At 37.4% G+C, this 16515-nt stretch overlaps 1 long non-coding RNA gene across 1 annotated transcript in view; it reads right to left on the bottom strand.

Annotated features, from left to right (window-relative positions):
• Positions 1-730: 730 nt before the first annotated feature.
• The window catches only part of LOC103279393 (uncharacterized), a 60940-nt gene continuing 45155 nt past the window's right edge, over positions 731-16515 (bottom strand). The window contains exon 3 of the long non-coding RNA XR_010005153.1: positions 731-6269. This is a non-coding gene — a long non-coding RNA (uncharacterized LOC103279393). The remainder of the gene's footprint in view (positions 6270-16515) is intronic.

Genomic DNA, 16515 nt, shown 5'->3' with positions numbered 1-16515 from the left:
TGTGTTCTACTTACATTTTTAGAGCCAAGTTCTGACATGCTAGTATTATGCAATGGACTCCAATTTAGGCTGTTCCATATATTTTGTCTGCCCTAGTTCCATCGTCTGTTCTATTTCCATTAATAAAGGTGTGTGTACTTTGGGAGGGGGGCATAATCCCGGAAGAACAACACATTTAATGGTGTTTTTCACAGCATTAGGGAAAAGGAAAACATAGATGCAGGGAGGATAATTATTCAACTGCTCTAAACAACTGAAGCTTAGATGCTTTGGGGCTGGTGTGGGATGAGAAAATCCCTATCCACCCCATCACAATGCAATATAATAAATATCCCTAGGACTATTGGAATATTGTACCACACAATCCTGCTCATCAAAAAGTTTAAACTTTTCACACTGCTCAAAACTCTTGTGGTGGTAAAAAGCAAAGCCATTCAGCCACCCAACTATGATTATGCTTCTAGCTAGCTTAATGCTTACTATCTACATAGTTAGACAGTCATGGGTAGACCACACTACATAACAAATAGGCTGTGGTATTCTACAACAACTCTGTATCAGACCATACATATGTCATGCCTTTGTGCCTAGCTTCTATTTTTTTTTTTTTTTTGCTGCTCTTAACTTGTCAACCTATTTCTATCATCAGCAAGAGCTATGACTGGACATAGCAGGCTTAAATTGTTTTTTCCTTCTGCTTCCAATATCCCTAATCAAAGAGGTAATGCAGTATTATGACACTAGATGTCCCCACATTTTCCAACAATGATGACCTACACACATTTGGCTCTATATCTGACAAAAACAATGACACAGGGCTAAACATGAGATATTTGAAATATGTGGTCAATTTCAATATTATAAAATTTGTTTTTCTCTTTTAGTTGAACTGCTTTGTTTATATTCACTCAGACTAGTCCTTGAATAAAAACATTGGTATTCTCCTATTAAATAGATCTGTAGATAAACACTCAAACCTCTCCTTCATTAAAAATGTTATTGTTCAGTTTTCATCATAAATTGCTACAATATGCTCGAATCCATGAGAATAAATAATGCCAGTTAAAACAAAACAATATTGGAAACAAAGTAGCAGAATGCCATATTGATTTATTCCTCCCTTTTTTGTTATATCTTTAGGCTTTCAAGAAACTCAATCTCCCTAGGTAGTTTGTTAGTACATTAAAATTATAATCATAATAAAGCAATAAACATCATAAGATAAAAAAGATGAAATCAATAGTAGAGAGCAAAAAATAATTCAGAACATAACAATGCCATAATAAAACCCAGAGGAAAAAAAATAGCATAGGAGAGAGGATTAACATTCAAGTGTTTTTTTAAAAGTAGCTTAGGGAATGACAAGGTTTTTATGTAATGTCTGAAAGGATAACATAGGCATTAAGTGAGTCTCTTTCAGGAGACTATTTTTCAAATGTGCTATCACCACTGATGAAAAGGCCCTCTATCTTATACCCTGGCATCTCATCTTACTTGGAAAAAAAATCTGGTTGAGACTCTCAAATGATAACATATGCTACTTAGTGTATGAATGCAACTCCTCTCACAATTTCTTCTTGAGTGTAGTAATGAATAATTTCAGCAGCTTTCATCCCACCATTGTAAAATCTTTGAAAATAGTTTTTTAAAAGTTGTTCATAATTCAGACTATATTTGTGAAATATTTGTAATATATATTTAGCACAAAACCAGAATTTTCTTCAACCCCTTCCCAAGATTATTACATGAAAGTAATATTTCAATGCAGAAATATGATCTCCTGCTCCGAAAATGCTGTTTCCTCCCCCCTCCGAGACCCTCTTCCCCAACCACCTATTTTCTGTGCAAGTAAATCATGTACAATATTTAAGGAAAATAAATTCTTCAAATGCAGAATTTCTGTACAGTGATTAATGTATGTACATTTCAATATTTTTTCCATAGGAAAACGTGATGTGCAAATTTGGCACACAAATAGTCTTGAGATGCAGAGTCTCATCAGCACAGGAGTCTTCTCATCAGGGTTTCTTAACACTCAAAAACATGTTTTTAACAATTTCTGAATATTTTAAAATGTTATTTTCATTACTAACTTAAAGCTTTATGAGTTCAAAACAGCAATTTGAATCAAAAAGTGATGTGACCACCTATGTAGGTGGCATGTTAACTGGATGAGAGACATTTTCATTTAACATTCCACTTTGGACTAACTGAAGTATTTGGACTATTTTTTGAAGAAGCATATGTAACACATTGAAAAAATTAAAACAGGGGATACCAAATTGTGAAGCATTATCACAAGGCAATTTCTATCCAGATATGTTTGCAATTATCACCCAAAGCTAAGGAAAAGGTTTTCCAAGACAGTGTTTTTATTCCTGTTGCACCCTAGCACTGAGACACCCTTTCACCCAACAAGAATAAAGAAGTAATCCAAGGTATTTTCATGAACATGAACACAGGAACCTCTCCAAGGTAAAACCTCCAAAGGTACATAAGCATAGACAGGAACAATACACAAGAAATGTGACAATACAGGAACCAGAAACTTGGTAACATGAACAGGAGACTGAATCCCCAGTAGCAACATTGTCTTCTCTGAGAGGCTTGAAGTTAAACCACTTAATTTAAGCCCATCCAGACACCCATGACATCATGCCTAACACACCTGGACTTCAAGGTTTTATTGCAAACCCGCTGGGAATATCTAGTTTGCCTGTTTTTCACACCCTGTGTGAAAAAGTTTAATCTACACTCCCTTGAAACATCCCCATCTTCCCAAGGTTTTTTCTCAAGGGAACTGGTGCTTTCAGTTTCTCCTGGTGCCTGGGAACGATCTGAATAATTCCAAACATCAGCCTCTTCTGCCTGAAATTCCCCCTGAACACTCACAGACACCTCATTTTAGAACCTATCATCCCCTCATCCTCTGATGCTTGCCAGACTAGAACAATCCCTTTCTATTAAAAAAGACACAATGTAGTATGTTGTTATCAAAATTAATCGAATTACATTCTCAACCATTGCACATGTTAAATGCAATAGGTACAATTATCCCCAATGTGGAGAGGATGCAGTTAAGCCTGACAACTTTATCATTGTTATATATGTGAAGCCCAGAGTTCCCGGTGGCACAGTGGGTTAAACCCTTGTGTCAGCAGGACTGATGACCTTCAGGTTGGATTACTGACCTGAAGGTTGCTGTTTCAAATCCAATCCAGGAAGAGTGCAGATGAGCTCCCTCTATCAGCTCCAGCTCCATACGGGACATGAGAGAAGCCTCCCATAAGAATGGTAAAAACATCAAAACATCTGGGCGTCCCCTGGGCAACATCCTTGCAGACAGCCAATTCTCTCACACCAGAAGCAACTTGCAGTTTCTCACATCACTCCTGACACAAAAAATGTACGTGAAGCTCGTAAGAAAAGGGAAGAACGAGGTAATCCTAATTCAGAAGAGAAAGCATGGGAGAATACATAGGAATCTAAGATTGTGTCTCACCTTTCTGCCAGCTATCTTGGAGATCAGTTGAAAAATATAAAACATGGTTTCTAAATATTTTCTACTCGCTAACTGACACCACCAAGACACTAATGTAAGTGAAAATTGGGTTGAAAAACTTCACACTTTGGTGTGTTTGGTCTGCCAGTTAATAAGAACATAATCTATTAGAAACAAATGACCTTTTTGTAGCAAATCTCACCTGAGGGATTGCTACTGTGGAATAAATTAACTGGGAAAGTAAGGATATAACTTGGAGGAAAAGAGGATATTTCTGGACATGTGTCCAATTGTTCAGTGAAGGCAATTCAGTGGTCAGATGAGGAAGATGAGGTGGAGAATTTTATCTGCTCCTTATATGAATCTCATATGAGCTATAAAGTGATTCATTGTTTGTACAAAGAGCAATGACTAAACTGAGATGGAACAACTCATTAAAAGATCAAGGATTACTATCTACCACTGTAGAAATACACAAACACCAGTTACAAGGAAAACTACCTTACAACAGACTATGTGTGGATCCAGTAATAACAGATCTATTCAAAGCAGTAACTAGACTTGGTAAAATCCACAATGGTTTGCTGCCTTCATGTTCGTAGATATTGCAGACACCCTATATAGAACTAGTTGTACAATTAGCCCAAATATTCTTTACTTTAAATGACAGTGACTCTTGTTGTCTTTCAATTTAGAAAAAAGTCATTCATCTCTTATGGCTGAAGATTTTATAATCCTTGCAAAGTATGAACAGAATTACAGTGCTTATATACTCCAGGCTAGATGAGAAACTGAACAGAAGCTGGGTTCTTGTGGAATACTGTAGCTTATGTTTTAAGTACTACTTGTTTGCATATTAGATAATATATGGGTTTATGCAGAGTGTTGGAACAGGCCAAATGTACATATTCATCACACTAGGTGGTTACAACAGTTCCTCAAATATATAGATTTAGGGGGTGGGATTTTCTTGCATTTATTTTGGAATTTAAATCTTCAATAAGCTCTTTTAAGATCTAGAAAATTTCCTTTATTCATTCTCATGAAATCGTGGTCTGGGGTTGCTGCACCTTTATGAATGAAGAAATTGTTTTTACTGTTGCTGTTTTTCCTATTATTGTTGTTATTTATATACCACCACTAATGTACAAGGTGATATCCAAAATTAAAACAGTAAAAAAAAGAGTTCTATCAAATAAAATTTTAAAGGTTTTTTTTCCTAGCTTTTTGGAATATCTAATTTATAGATGGTAATCCTTTGGGAAAAATACTATTGTTTTCATACCTGTATTCATGGACAAGACATACTAGGGAAAATTCAGAATGGTTCATTTCTTTTGAAATGTTCCAATAGGAGATGAATTTTTCTGTTCTAATCACTTTGCTGTTGACACACTGGTAAAGATGTTATCAGCTCTTAACCGTTGTCAAATCTCATCTAAGTGCATTATTAAGTTTCTTAACCACTATCTGTACTACATTTTATGTGCTGGGCCACATTCTCTCCTTCATACAATCTGATGTCATTAAAAATATTTGTAAACCACGACAATCATTATATGATTCCATAATTTGCAACTCTGAGTAACAAATATAGCCTCATTCGAAACAGAATAACCCTAATCAGTCATTAGTTGAAAAATTATTATAGAATATAAACTTTTAAAGGAGAGTCTAGGTTGTGTACAGGAGCAGCTGATTTGATTTCTGACATTTAATCCCATAATCCAATCAGAGGGTTTTTTTTCCCTCAGAAGATAATTAGTGCCATTGTTCCCCCAGAAAGATGAAGGCAATTCTTGGTGACATTTTTCTAAAATCTTTCTTTTTCTCCCAACAGTCAAAAACACTGACCACCAATGAGGCGAGAGAGCAATTTTCTTGCACAAAAATGCCGTTTACTGCCAAAATATTTCAGTTTCATGTAGAATAACTCCTAGACTATGAAAAATACAGTATGTAACAAAATTTGGAAAAAAAATGTTCCTGGTTTGAAAGTGGTCTTTTCTGTTTAATTGTGTAGTTTTTACTTTGAAAATAGTTGTTATACTCCACAAACTTTGTGGCTGCCACAAACTATGTTGAATTGGTTGAGACTCTATGATATATTTATTGAAAAACTGTAGCAAAATGTGCTGCAGGATGTCCCACAAAAAGGTTTTTTCAGTTTAATAATTTTTCCATGTTTTTATAATAGGACCAATTGGGAAATAATATTTATAACCAAGGAACAAAAATTGTGTTACATAGTGGTATCATTACTTCAGATTTCCTTTTATAAAGATTTCTCAGCACTCAAGAAACAGTTGCGTTGTGATCAAAGTCAGAGTGATGCAGAACTAAGACAGATAACATCCCAGAAGTATTTCTGGAAATATATCCATAGCTGATGGATATCCAATGTTTCATCCTTAATAAAACTTGTTCAGTTTGAGTGATGAAAAGAAAAGAGGATATCAGAAAGGTGGTTGGAGACTTCAAACCCTCTTGGCAGTTGCCTTGTGATCCTGCACCATGGTGGGAAGTGTCATTATGTTCCGGGCAGGGTGGACTTTGTTTCTCTTAAAGGGCAGCAAAAATGCTCACTTCTAACAACCACTCACCAGTAGCATAAGCACAGACCACAGTCTATCATTCCTGTATTGTGGGAAGATATTTCTGTTTTGCAAGCCCAGCTAGGCAGCAAAAAAGTTTTATTAAATCATAACATGAGCTATAGCAGGTTATTCTTGTCAGCTTGGAGGCTTGATAGTTGTATCGGGTTGATCTAAAAAGAAGAAGAAGAAGAAAGGGAAGATGCAATTTTTACTTTTTTATGTCCATTGTAAGATTTACTCCAAGTCAGAGGTTAGCCGATGAACATAGATTCAGTAGTACTATTCTGCCCTTAGAACTTCTGAGGTATTAAGATAAACACAGAGAAAACCTTGTAGCATGAACTCAGTGTTTTTTTTCGCCAGTGAATTTCATCATTCCACAAAAACAACTGAGGTTATATAAAAAGTTTACTGAAGAGACTTTGTGGTTTCATATGAGAACAGATACTTGTTCACCTTAGAAATAAATCCAGAAATCGGCTTTTAATTCTCAACATTATGCTGATGGGCTTGTCTACACTAGCCAAAAACAAACCAACCAAAAAAGCCATACTCACCTCAAATGTAATGCTGGTTGTCTTTATGATGCAGTTATTTCTGGTGAGTAATTCAGGTTTTGAGTTGGGTTTTTTTTGGGGGGGGTGGTTGTTTAATACAATTTTGATAGATTTTTGGCAGTTATAAGATACTCCGGAAATTCCTGGAAACTCCAGATTATCTTGAAGATTCAGGACAGCCTGAATAGCTAGATCTAGTGTGATGTGGCTCGATTCATTGTCCATTACCTTTTCTCTGTGCTCATCATGGCTGTGTCACCACTCAGCAAATCTTTGTGGTCACTGTCCCAGCCTCTAGCAAATTTGTGGGGTGCTTGTGTAAGCACTCTAAAGCAAATCACATCTCTTTAATCCACATTCTGACCCAGATTGCATGGCTATGTAGAAGCAGCCTTTGACTCAGGAAAAGGTGAGGAACAATAATAACAATAACAAAGGTGAACAAAATTTGGCATGAATCATAAGAGTGACCTAATTTTCCTGCTTCTTGCAGGGGGTTGGACTGGATGGTCTGTGAGGTCTCTTCCAACTCTACGATTCTATGATTCTAATGTAAGCTTGCTATTTCTTTAACAAATTTCACCAAGGGGGAAGGATGGCTCAGCCCAAACTACAATCTATGTATATTTGTATGTGGGGGGAGAAAATGAAATCTCTCCATCATATCTATGTGCATCAACTGTATTTTCCTCTTGTAGAACATCAAGGCAGGGGCAAATCTCTCTTTCCATGCTACGGACTCAATTTGTATGTTCCTCCCACTCCTTTGGTGACTAATTAATAAAATGCATTATTTATGTTGTTATAGTAGTTTTTCCTCATTGCAGCCAAATGGGGTCATGAGGAAGCTGACATATCATCAATAAAACATGCAGCCTTGCAGTCTAAAATATATGTCATAAAAGGAGAAATATTTGAGAAAGAGACGTATATAATTGATCTTGCAGCAGGACTGGTGGGATAGGCACACTTTTCAACTCACCCACTGCTGTCACCCCAGCATCATAATAAGAAACACCAAACATATGTGTGTGTTTTGGGGGAGGGGGGTACATGTATAATGCCACATCCATTTTGTCCCTGGAGATGTTTTTGACTGCAGCCTGAACCCTCCAATGCAGATACATGGAACAAGGAGAAACAACTTGACACACATCTTACACTGGCATTCTCTCAAGAAGAAGAAGGAAAGCCAATTGATGGATACATAAAATCTGTCAAGCGGTTTCAATTATATTAGAGTAGTTTTCTTTCTCTTGCCAAATACTCACCCTCACATATATTGCAGCTACTTTTTAATGATTATTCATCATAATGTCCACGAATAGTATTCTATTAGTGCTCATTTCAAAGGTGGCTGTAAATTCACACACATATAAACACCACACATAATGCTGAGCATACAAAACACTTATGCAATAGACTTTTAAAAATCTCTTTGGAAAAAAGTTGTTTAGTAAATCAAAAAAACTTTTTTGTAGGCTGGGGAGAAGGCATAAGTATACATACATATCATAGGCATTCCATTCTTGCAATGAATTTATTGGTGTCATAAACTAAAATATTAATAGTTTATCATGTGTGTCATTGTCATCTTCTTTTTAGAGGAAAGCATACTGAAGAATTTAACAGTGAACAAAGTGTTACATGACTGAGAAATTTACAGCTTTGGTACTCTGTTGGGTTACATGAGCCAACATGAAAAATTGTGCGGTAAAATTTCATTTACCAATTACCACTACACTTGTCCCAAGTAGTCAAAGGTTCTTTATGTGAACTCATAAATGATTTCTTAAAAACAGACTGTTTTATTATGTAGGCCCATTAACTACCACATACAAAAAAAGCTGATGTGAACAATTTTACTGGATAATTTCATATGGCTAGTAGTTATGTGTAGTACATATGAAAAAGAAATAAAATCAGCATGCTTCTTTTGTATAAACAAAAATAAGAATATCACACTGTCCAGGAAGTCCAGATGTGGACATCTGAGGCACAAGCAAATTAGGAGTCAATCAAATGTCATTTTCTCATTTTTGTCACAATATTCACAGTATGGAACTATATTCTCAACATCTCTTTTGAAAAAGTAAATTTTTATCAGAGGCACACAACAATGCAAAGCTGTTTGGATTCCTTTCATTATGGAATCCAATAATTCCATTGCACTAACACTTCATTTACTTTTCCAACTTCCCTCAATGGTAATATATGGCCACTGAACAAATAAATCCTTGTTGACTTACATTTTAGTGTTACTCAATTTTACAAATTTATTAAAATAGCAAGAAAACAACCTTCATCAACTATCAGTAGTCTACTGAAGAGAGATGTTGTCCATTCATGGGATTATCAGTAATACTGGAGTGCTTGGGAGGGGTGTAGTGATATGAAGATTCTCCAGGTTCTTCTTCATTATTATCCTTCTAAATTTGTTCAGTATTGAAATCTGTATTGGTTGTTTTTTGGTCAAATTTTATAACAGTCATCTGGATATCATGCAAACATCAAATAAACAAAAATTCCTCAGATTTTGAAAACTGCATTTTTCTGATGTCTTCAAAGTACCCCCTCATAAAATTATCGCTATCATCATCTAGAACTGCCATAGAATAATAGAAACATCAAGTTGGAAGAGACTATAAGGGCCATCCAACTCCCTGCCATGCAGGAACACACAGTCATAGCACCCCGAACAGATGACCATTCAGTCATCCATCACCTTGAAAACGTCCTACTCTGTCACCTCATTGTAACATAGGCTGACTCTGGGGTTTTAAAGATTCTGCAGGTAAAACATACATTGTGGAACATTCAGGTTGGGAAATGATTCCAGCAGCAGCCCATAGGTATGTCACATAAAGACCAGGGACATTTGTCACCTGTTGGCCAGAACAATAATTGAAAATTTTTGATCTCTGTTGGAAGGGCAACTATTTCCACTTATGAACTAAAGGACTGCCAAAATATTTATGACGTATGTTGTACAACAACACTAACACTGCAATACTTCTCTTATTAGCTAAATACTGAAAGCCAGTATCAGGATAAATTATTGCATATGGAAATAGTTACTTTTTAAGAAGAAATGTAAGAAATTAACCCCCCCATTGTACTTCATAATGAAAAACCCAATGAACTATCAGTTGAAAATTCAAGTAGTTTGAAATTGTCTGCAGAAATGATCACAGAGAGAGAGAGAGAGAGAGAGAGAGAGAGAGAGAGAGAGGTGGGGGAAGTCTGTTGGATGTTATCATTTTTTTTAAATAAAATGAAATGTTTTGGCTACATATCTATTTCAAACATTCAAAAGATGGAGTCCCCTGACTAGTATTAAATGAACAACTGCACTCCCAGTTGAAGCCTTATATGATTGTGACTATATATTTTTAGACAATGGTTGCTGAATTAGGGGGATGATGAGCTTCATGTACCTTATAGGTGCCACTTTTGACCTGCCTGGCACCAGCTGTCAACATGTCTGGTAGGAGTAAATGAGTTTAAGACTCTTTCCACACAGCTGTATAAAATCTACATTGAACTGGATTATATGGCAGTAAGGACTCCGATAATCCAGTTCAAAGTAGATATTGTGGATTATCTGTCTTGACATTCTGGGTTATATGTCTGTGTGGAAGGGCTCTAGGTGTTGTAGGAAAAGCCATTTGTGACACTGAGCTCTTTCTTCCAGCAGAGGAGAACAGTTTAAGGTTGAATTTGGGAGGCACAACTGTGAGGACTCCCACCTCTACTACTCACCAACTATATCCTTCAAAGGTACTTTATTTACTCAGGGATATGAGTTACTTTAAATGCTTATATAGCAGTACAGTTGCAGTTGAAAAGACTAAATGGTAGAGCCAGATCTGCCACTTTTCCTCACTGCTTCGGAGTTTTAAAGATACATGCACGATGACTGGGTTGTCAGCTGTCTGCCATAGTTTCAGATAATTCAAGCAGAATTTAGTTTACTTTCAAGGAATATTTTTTTTCTTTTATTACTGCTGGACAGATTTAACAGTGAAGCAACTGTAATAATAGACTTAATTGCACTTCCTATGATTAGAAGACATCTTAAACATCTTGAACATAGTGGCACAGCTTTTGTGTATCATGTTTTACTTCTCTTTCCCTCTCCCTAATACCTTTTTTATATATGTCTTAAGCCCATTCACTTTTAGCTGGCCTTTGAATCAAATAGCGATGTTAGAAGGTTAACCTTTACAATTGTATGGGTTTTGTAAACCAATTTTTTGCTGAGAAGCTTAACCTGAGGGGGCAAAGAGAGGGATGTGGAAAGGAGGTGTACACTTCAGAAACCTGTAGGGCAGTGCCACATCTCACTGCTTCCAATGTCAGGAACATGAACTTTGACAAGAAAATTGAATGTGTTATGGGCAAAAAATTTGATATTTTTAATGGCTCACTTTTAATTGCTAGCATATTTCTATAAACTCAAAGAAGGAGATAATTTTTCCTATCCTGACCTTCTCCTAGTGTTGGACTCAAAATGACATTAAAACAGAAGATAGCTAAATCCAATCATTGTAAAACAAAACAAAAACATTCAATCCCTCCCAAAACTATTATTTTTATTTTTTTTTAAAAAAACCACTAAATTAAGAACATATTTAAAGAATTTAAAGCTTATCAGATGACAGAGAGTACAGCATTTCCCATTAAAATCCTTCTACAACAAGTACCACCTTCCCTCTAACATAATAATTTGGGCAGTAGCAAAATGAATGCATTGACTAGGATCTGAGCATATGATAAGACATGGCTCACCAATATGCCTTTCTTGATGTGCACTTGCTGTGATGACAGGACACGTGTCAGCTGAGTACACTGAAAACTAAGCATTATTTCTGAGAAGGCCAAAACCCTTTGTGCTCCACCCTCATAGACAGTCTGTGTGTCAATTAGAGATCTTAACTATGGAGCAAAAGAATGGACTTCCTCTAATAAAGGTTTTATTATAAGAAGCCCATTCAAGGATATTAAAAGTGTTCGTTGTGGTAATGTAGCTTCATTTTAGGACAATCCAAAAAAATGATTGGTAGGTAGAAAAGAGGTGCAAAATATCTCTCAAGAGTATCAGTTTAGTGCACCAAAGAGTCAAGATAGGTTTAAAAGAAAGTAGGATACTATGAGTTCCTCACACTATCTAATTCTCTGACTTAATCATCACTGATGTGGGGGAAAGCATAAGAAGAACACTTGGGACCTCATCACATGAGTAATTTTTAGTGTCCTAGGATGCTTCTGCCCCAGAGTCCCACAGCACCCATTACACAATGTAGTCTCACTTTCAGTGGGACTCAGTTGCTCAACTGGAATGGCAGCACCCTAGGATGCTGAGCTGGTGACATGATAGCCTCCTCATGTTCCTTTAGGAATACCAGGGCTACTGCGGGAGGTGGGGGGGGGCATGCAATGACAGTTATGTCATCGTGGGGATCAGGGTGCATGCCGGGTGGATTTCTTCAAACACCATCAATCATCTTCTCCAGCACCCTGATGAATTGGTTGCAGTCGTCTGCCACACCAATTCCTCTGTTCAATGTCAGACTCAAACACATCAGTAGTCTGAAGTCCAAACATTTATTTCAATATCTATAATACATATTTATAAAGCACAGCAAAAGCCATCACTCTGAGCTGGCATTCTCTTTAGCTTCTTGCTCCGGCAGGCACAGCTCAACACTCAAACAGAGATAAGAACATTCCTCAGTCTGCAGGAAGTCCCCGACCTCCAAGGCCAGAAATCATGCCTGATAGGTCGTAGCAGGCTGTCAGTCAAAACTAGCCTGCTGTTAACTGTTTCATTACTGAAACACACACTCTTGCCTAACAGCAGAAAACATTTGATTTACATTTCATACACATACAACAATAATCCAACAAGTTACGCATGTGTAATAGGAAAGTGGCACTCTCAGCTAAGCAAGGCACAGAGTGCCAGGATTGGCCCATTGCCCAGCCAATTCACCACGGAGGCTGGTGAATTGTCACGGGGGACCTCATTGATGTGAATGTTCCTTGTAAATCTCCAAACTGTTTGTTTCTGGCTGCTTCATCCTCCTCCCCTTTCTCGTCACCTTCTCCTCCTCCTCCTCCTCCTTCTTCTGTTTTTTGAAGAAGTTAAAGAGTGTCCCCCCCCCCCCTTTATCATTTTGCCTCAGACCCAGAAAAGGAACCACACCCTTATAATGGCTTGGAGATGCAATGAGAAGTAGAAAAGTCAATATCCACTTTTTTTACTTTAGTGTGAACTATGTGCTCACAAAGACCATGATCGCTATTTATGATATCAATAGTTCAACATTTAGATAGTGGTGGTGGAGGAAGTGTATAGTATATAGCAGTCCATAATGGTGTGGGTTTACTGCATTTTTGTAATCTTAGTGGTTTGACTATTGAGGTTTCTTCTCCGCGATAGCAATGGTAATAGCATGAATCATTCACATTCGCCCAACTTCTTTTTTCTCTGGTTATTTATTAAACAGGAAAAGGGAAATAATAACTGACACAGAGATATAGATGTGCAAAAGATTTTAGTAAATAATTTCCCAAGAAGTTACTTCTTTTACTTTTAAATTCAGCACTGTTTTTGATAGACCTTTTTTCACTTTTGAGGGTGTATTTTATTGGCCTTCCTAGTGTTAATAAAAGAGTTCACCTTGGATTTTTCTTAAGAAAGAGCCACTTAAACAATCCCACTGAGTAGGACAAGACCTTTATTAGTAGCATTTTGAATTTTAAAAGGTGGTATATTTTTATACCAAGAGACCTTTTTTATTAATATGCAGACAATCCTATAAAACTGACATATGGTTGGTTTCTGCCAAGAGAAAAAATTCCAGTCTGGGGCTATAGTTCTTGCTCAGCTACATGAATATTAGGCTTCGCCTGAGGCTGTTGGCATTGGACAGCTGTTTCTAAGAGTTTATAACCCAATTGATATGGTACAACAAAGGGAGAATATTCCAAAATCATTAAGAAAACAATCTTTATAGGTAAAAAATGACTCCTCTACCCCATATAACACAATAGCAACCATTGCAAAGAAATATGCAAATTGTTTTGGAACAGACATGTCAGATTGTCTCTCTGTATACACAAAACATAATTTTACACACATATACAAACAAAGAGAAACAGCAAATGGCATAGACCAGAAACACCAACAGAGACACATTTGAACTTAGACAAAAAAAAAACCCAAGAAGCAATATGAAATAAATGAAACTAGTTATATGCATTTCAACTGCTAATACTAGGGACATAGGAGGATGGCTGAGTGTAGTGGGACATGAGGGTAGACCAAAAAGCACTACATCTTGGCATGGCTCTTACGCTTGAGTTTCATCAAATCAACACACTTCACAATCTCTGAGGATGCCTGCCATAGATGTGGGTGAAACATCAGGAGAGAATGCTTCTGGAACATGGCCATACAGCCCAGAAAATGCACAACAACCCAGTGATTCTAGCCATGAAAGCCTTCGGCAATATTATTATTATTATTATTGACACAACAACGTTGTATGACACAGCAAACATGATAGACATGCTGGATTTCGTTTCACAAAACCACAAGTCGAACACTTCCCAAGTGTCTAGGACTGTGTGATGTATTTTCGGATGATGAGTGCAGATCCCAGCAGGGTGGCCTTTTGCAGTTGGCAGATCGTCATTTTGTCAATGTCTATTGTTTCCAAATGCCGGCTGAGATCTTTTGGCACGGCACCCAGTGTGCCCATCACCACTGGGACCACCTGCACTGGTTTCTGCCAGAGTCTTTGAAGTTCAATCTTGAGGTCCTGATAGCGGCCAAGTTTTTCCTGTTGTTTTTCCTCAATGCGACTGTCACCTGGGATGGCAACATCAATTATCCAAACCTTTTTCTTTTCCACAGCTGTGATGTCTGGTGTGTTGTGTTCCAGAACTTTGTCAGTCTGGATTTGGAAGTCCCACAGTATCTTTGCGTGTTCATTTTCCAATACTTTTGCAGGTTTGTGATCCCACCAGTGCTTTGCTGCTGGCAGGTGGTACTTGAGGCATAAGTTCCAATGGATCATTTGGGCCACACAGTTGTGCCTCTGTTTGTAGTCTGTCTGTGCAATTTTCTTACAGCAGCTGAGGATATGATCAATGGTTTCGTCGGTTTCCTTTCATAGTCTGCATTTTCGGTCATCAGCTGATTTTTCGATCTTGGCCTTAATTGCATGGCTTGCTCCTGGGCTGCAAGGATCAGGCCTTCTGTCTCCTTCTTCAGAGTCCCATTCGTGAGCCAGAGCCAGGTCTTCTCCTTATCAGCTTTTCCTTCAATTTTGTCAAGGAACTTTCCATGCAATGTTTTGTTGTGCCAGCTGTCAGCTCTAGTTTGTAGTGTGGCTTTCTTGTGCTGGTTTTTTGTCTGCTGTGCTTTGAGGAGTTTCTGATTTTTGACTTCAATCAAAGCAGGTTCTTCACTTTGCTTGACATATTCTGCCAGGGCATGCTCTTCTTCTTTGATTGCTTGTTTTACTTGTAAGAGTCCTCTGCCCCCGATCTTCTAGGCAGATATAGCCAGTCAACATCACTGCGAGGGTGCAGTGAATGATGAATGGTCATGAGTTTTCTTGTTTTTCTGTCCAAATTGTCCAGTTCCATCTGTGTCCAGTTTATGATGCCAGCAGTATATCTTATGACAGGTATGGCCCAGGTGTTTATGGCCTTGATGGTGTTGCCTCCATTGAGCTTGCTTTTGAGAATTTTTCTGACCCTTTGTGTGTATTCTTTACTGACCACAGTCTTCACATGTTCATGCTTGATGTTGTCCAGCTGTAATATGCCCAGATATTTATAGGCCTCTGGCTGGTGACACTTTATTGTTTGGCCATTAGGCATATTTATGCCCTCACTTTCAATGATTTTTCCCTTCTTCAATGCCACTGTCGAACATTTGTCCAAGCCAAACTCCATGTTGATATCAGTGCTAAAAATTTGGACAGTGTTAGTCAGAGACTGGATTTCAGTTTCTGTTTTTCCATACAGCTTCAGGTCATCCATGTACATCAGATGCGAAATTTTGTGAGAATTCTTAGATGTTTGATAGCCGAGATTTGTTTTTTGTAAGATTGTTGACAGAGGGATCACGGCAATAATGAAAAGCAGAGGGGACAATGAGTCTCCCTGGAAAATTCCTCTCCTGATGTTGACAAGTCCATAGCTTTCATTTCCAACAAACAGTTCAGTTTTCCAATGCTCCATCATGTTTTCAATGAAGGTGCCAACATTTTTACTAATCCCGATGGCGTCCAGGCACTTGATGATCCAGCTGTGTGGGAGTGAGTCAAAGGCCTTTTTGTAGTCAATCCACATCATGTGAAGATTAGCTTTTCGGCTCTTACAGTTATTATTATTATTATTATTATTATTATTACATTTATTATTTACTCTATTATTATTGGAACGATTTGTAAACACATTTACATTGAAGAAGGTTACAATAATGATTTAATCAGAGTTGGACAATCTTATCTTAAATTGCAGTTGTATGTAAATATTCAAAAAAACATTTAACCTACTGTTGCCTCAATTAATGTAATTTTATTGGTATCTATTTTTATTTTTGAAATTTACCAATAGCTGCTGCATTTCCCACCCTTGTCTTATACTTGAATCAATAAGTTTTCCCAGTTTTTTGTGGTAAAATTAGGTATTTTGGCTTATATTCGGGTTGGCTTAGGTAAAGGTAAAGGTTTCCCCTGATTATAAGTCCACTTGTGTCCGACTCTGAGGGTTGGTGCTTATCTCCATTTCTAAGCCGAAGAGCCGGCGTTGTCTGTAGACACCTCCAAGGTCATGT

Source organism: Anolis carolinensis, chromosome 4 (assembly GCF_035594765.1).
Source record: "Anolis carolinensis isolate JA03-04 chromosome 4, rAnoCar3.1.pri, whole genome shotgun sequence".
NCBI lineage: Eukaryota > Metazoa > Chordata > Lepidosauria > Squamata > Dactyloidae > Anolis > Anolis carolinensis.
Note: the sequence above shows the minus strand (reverse complement) of the source record. Positions and strands in the feature narration are given on the sequence as shown.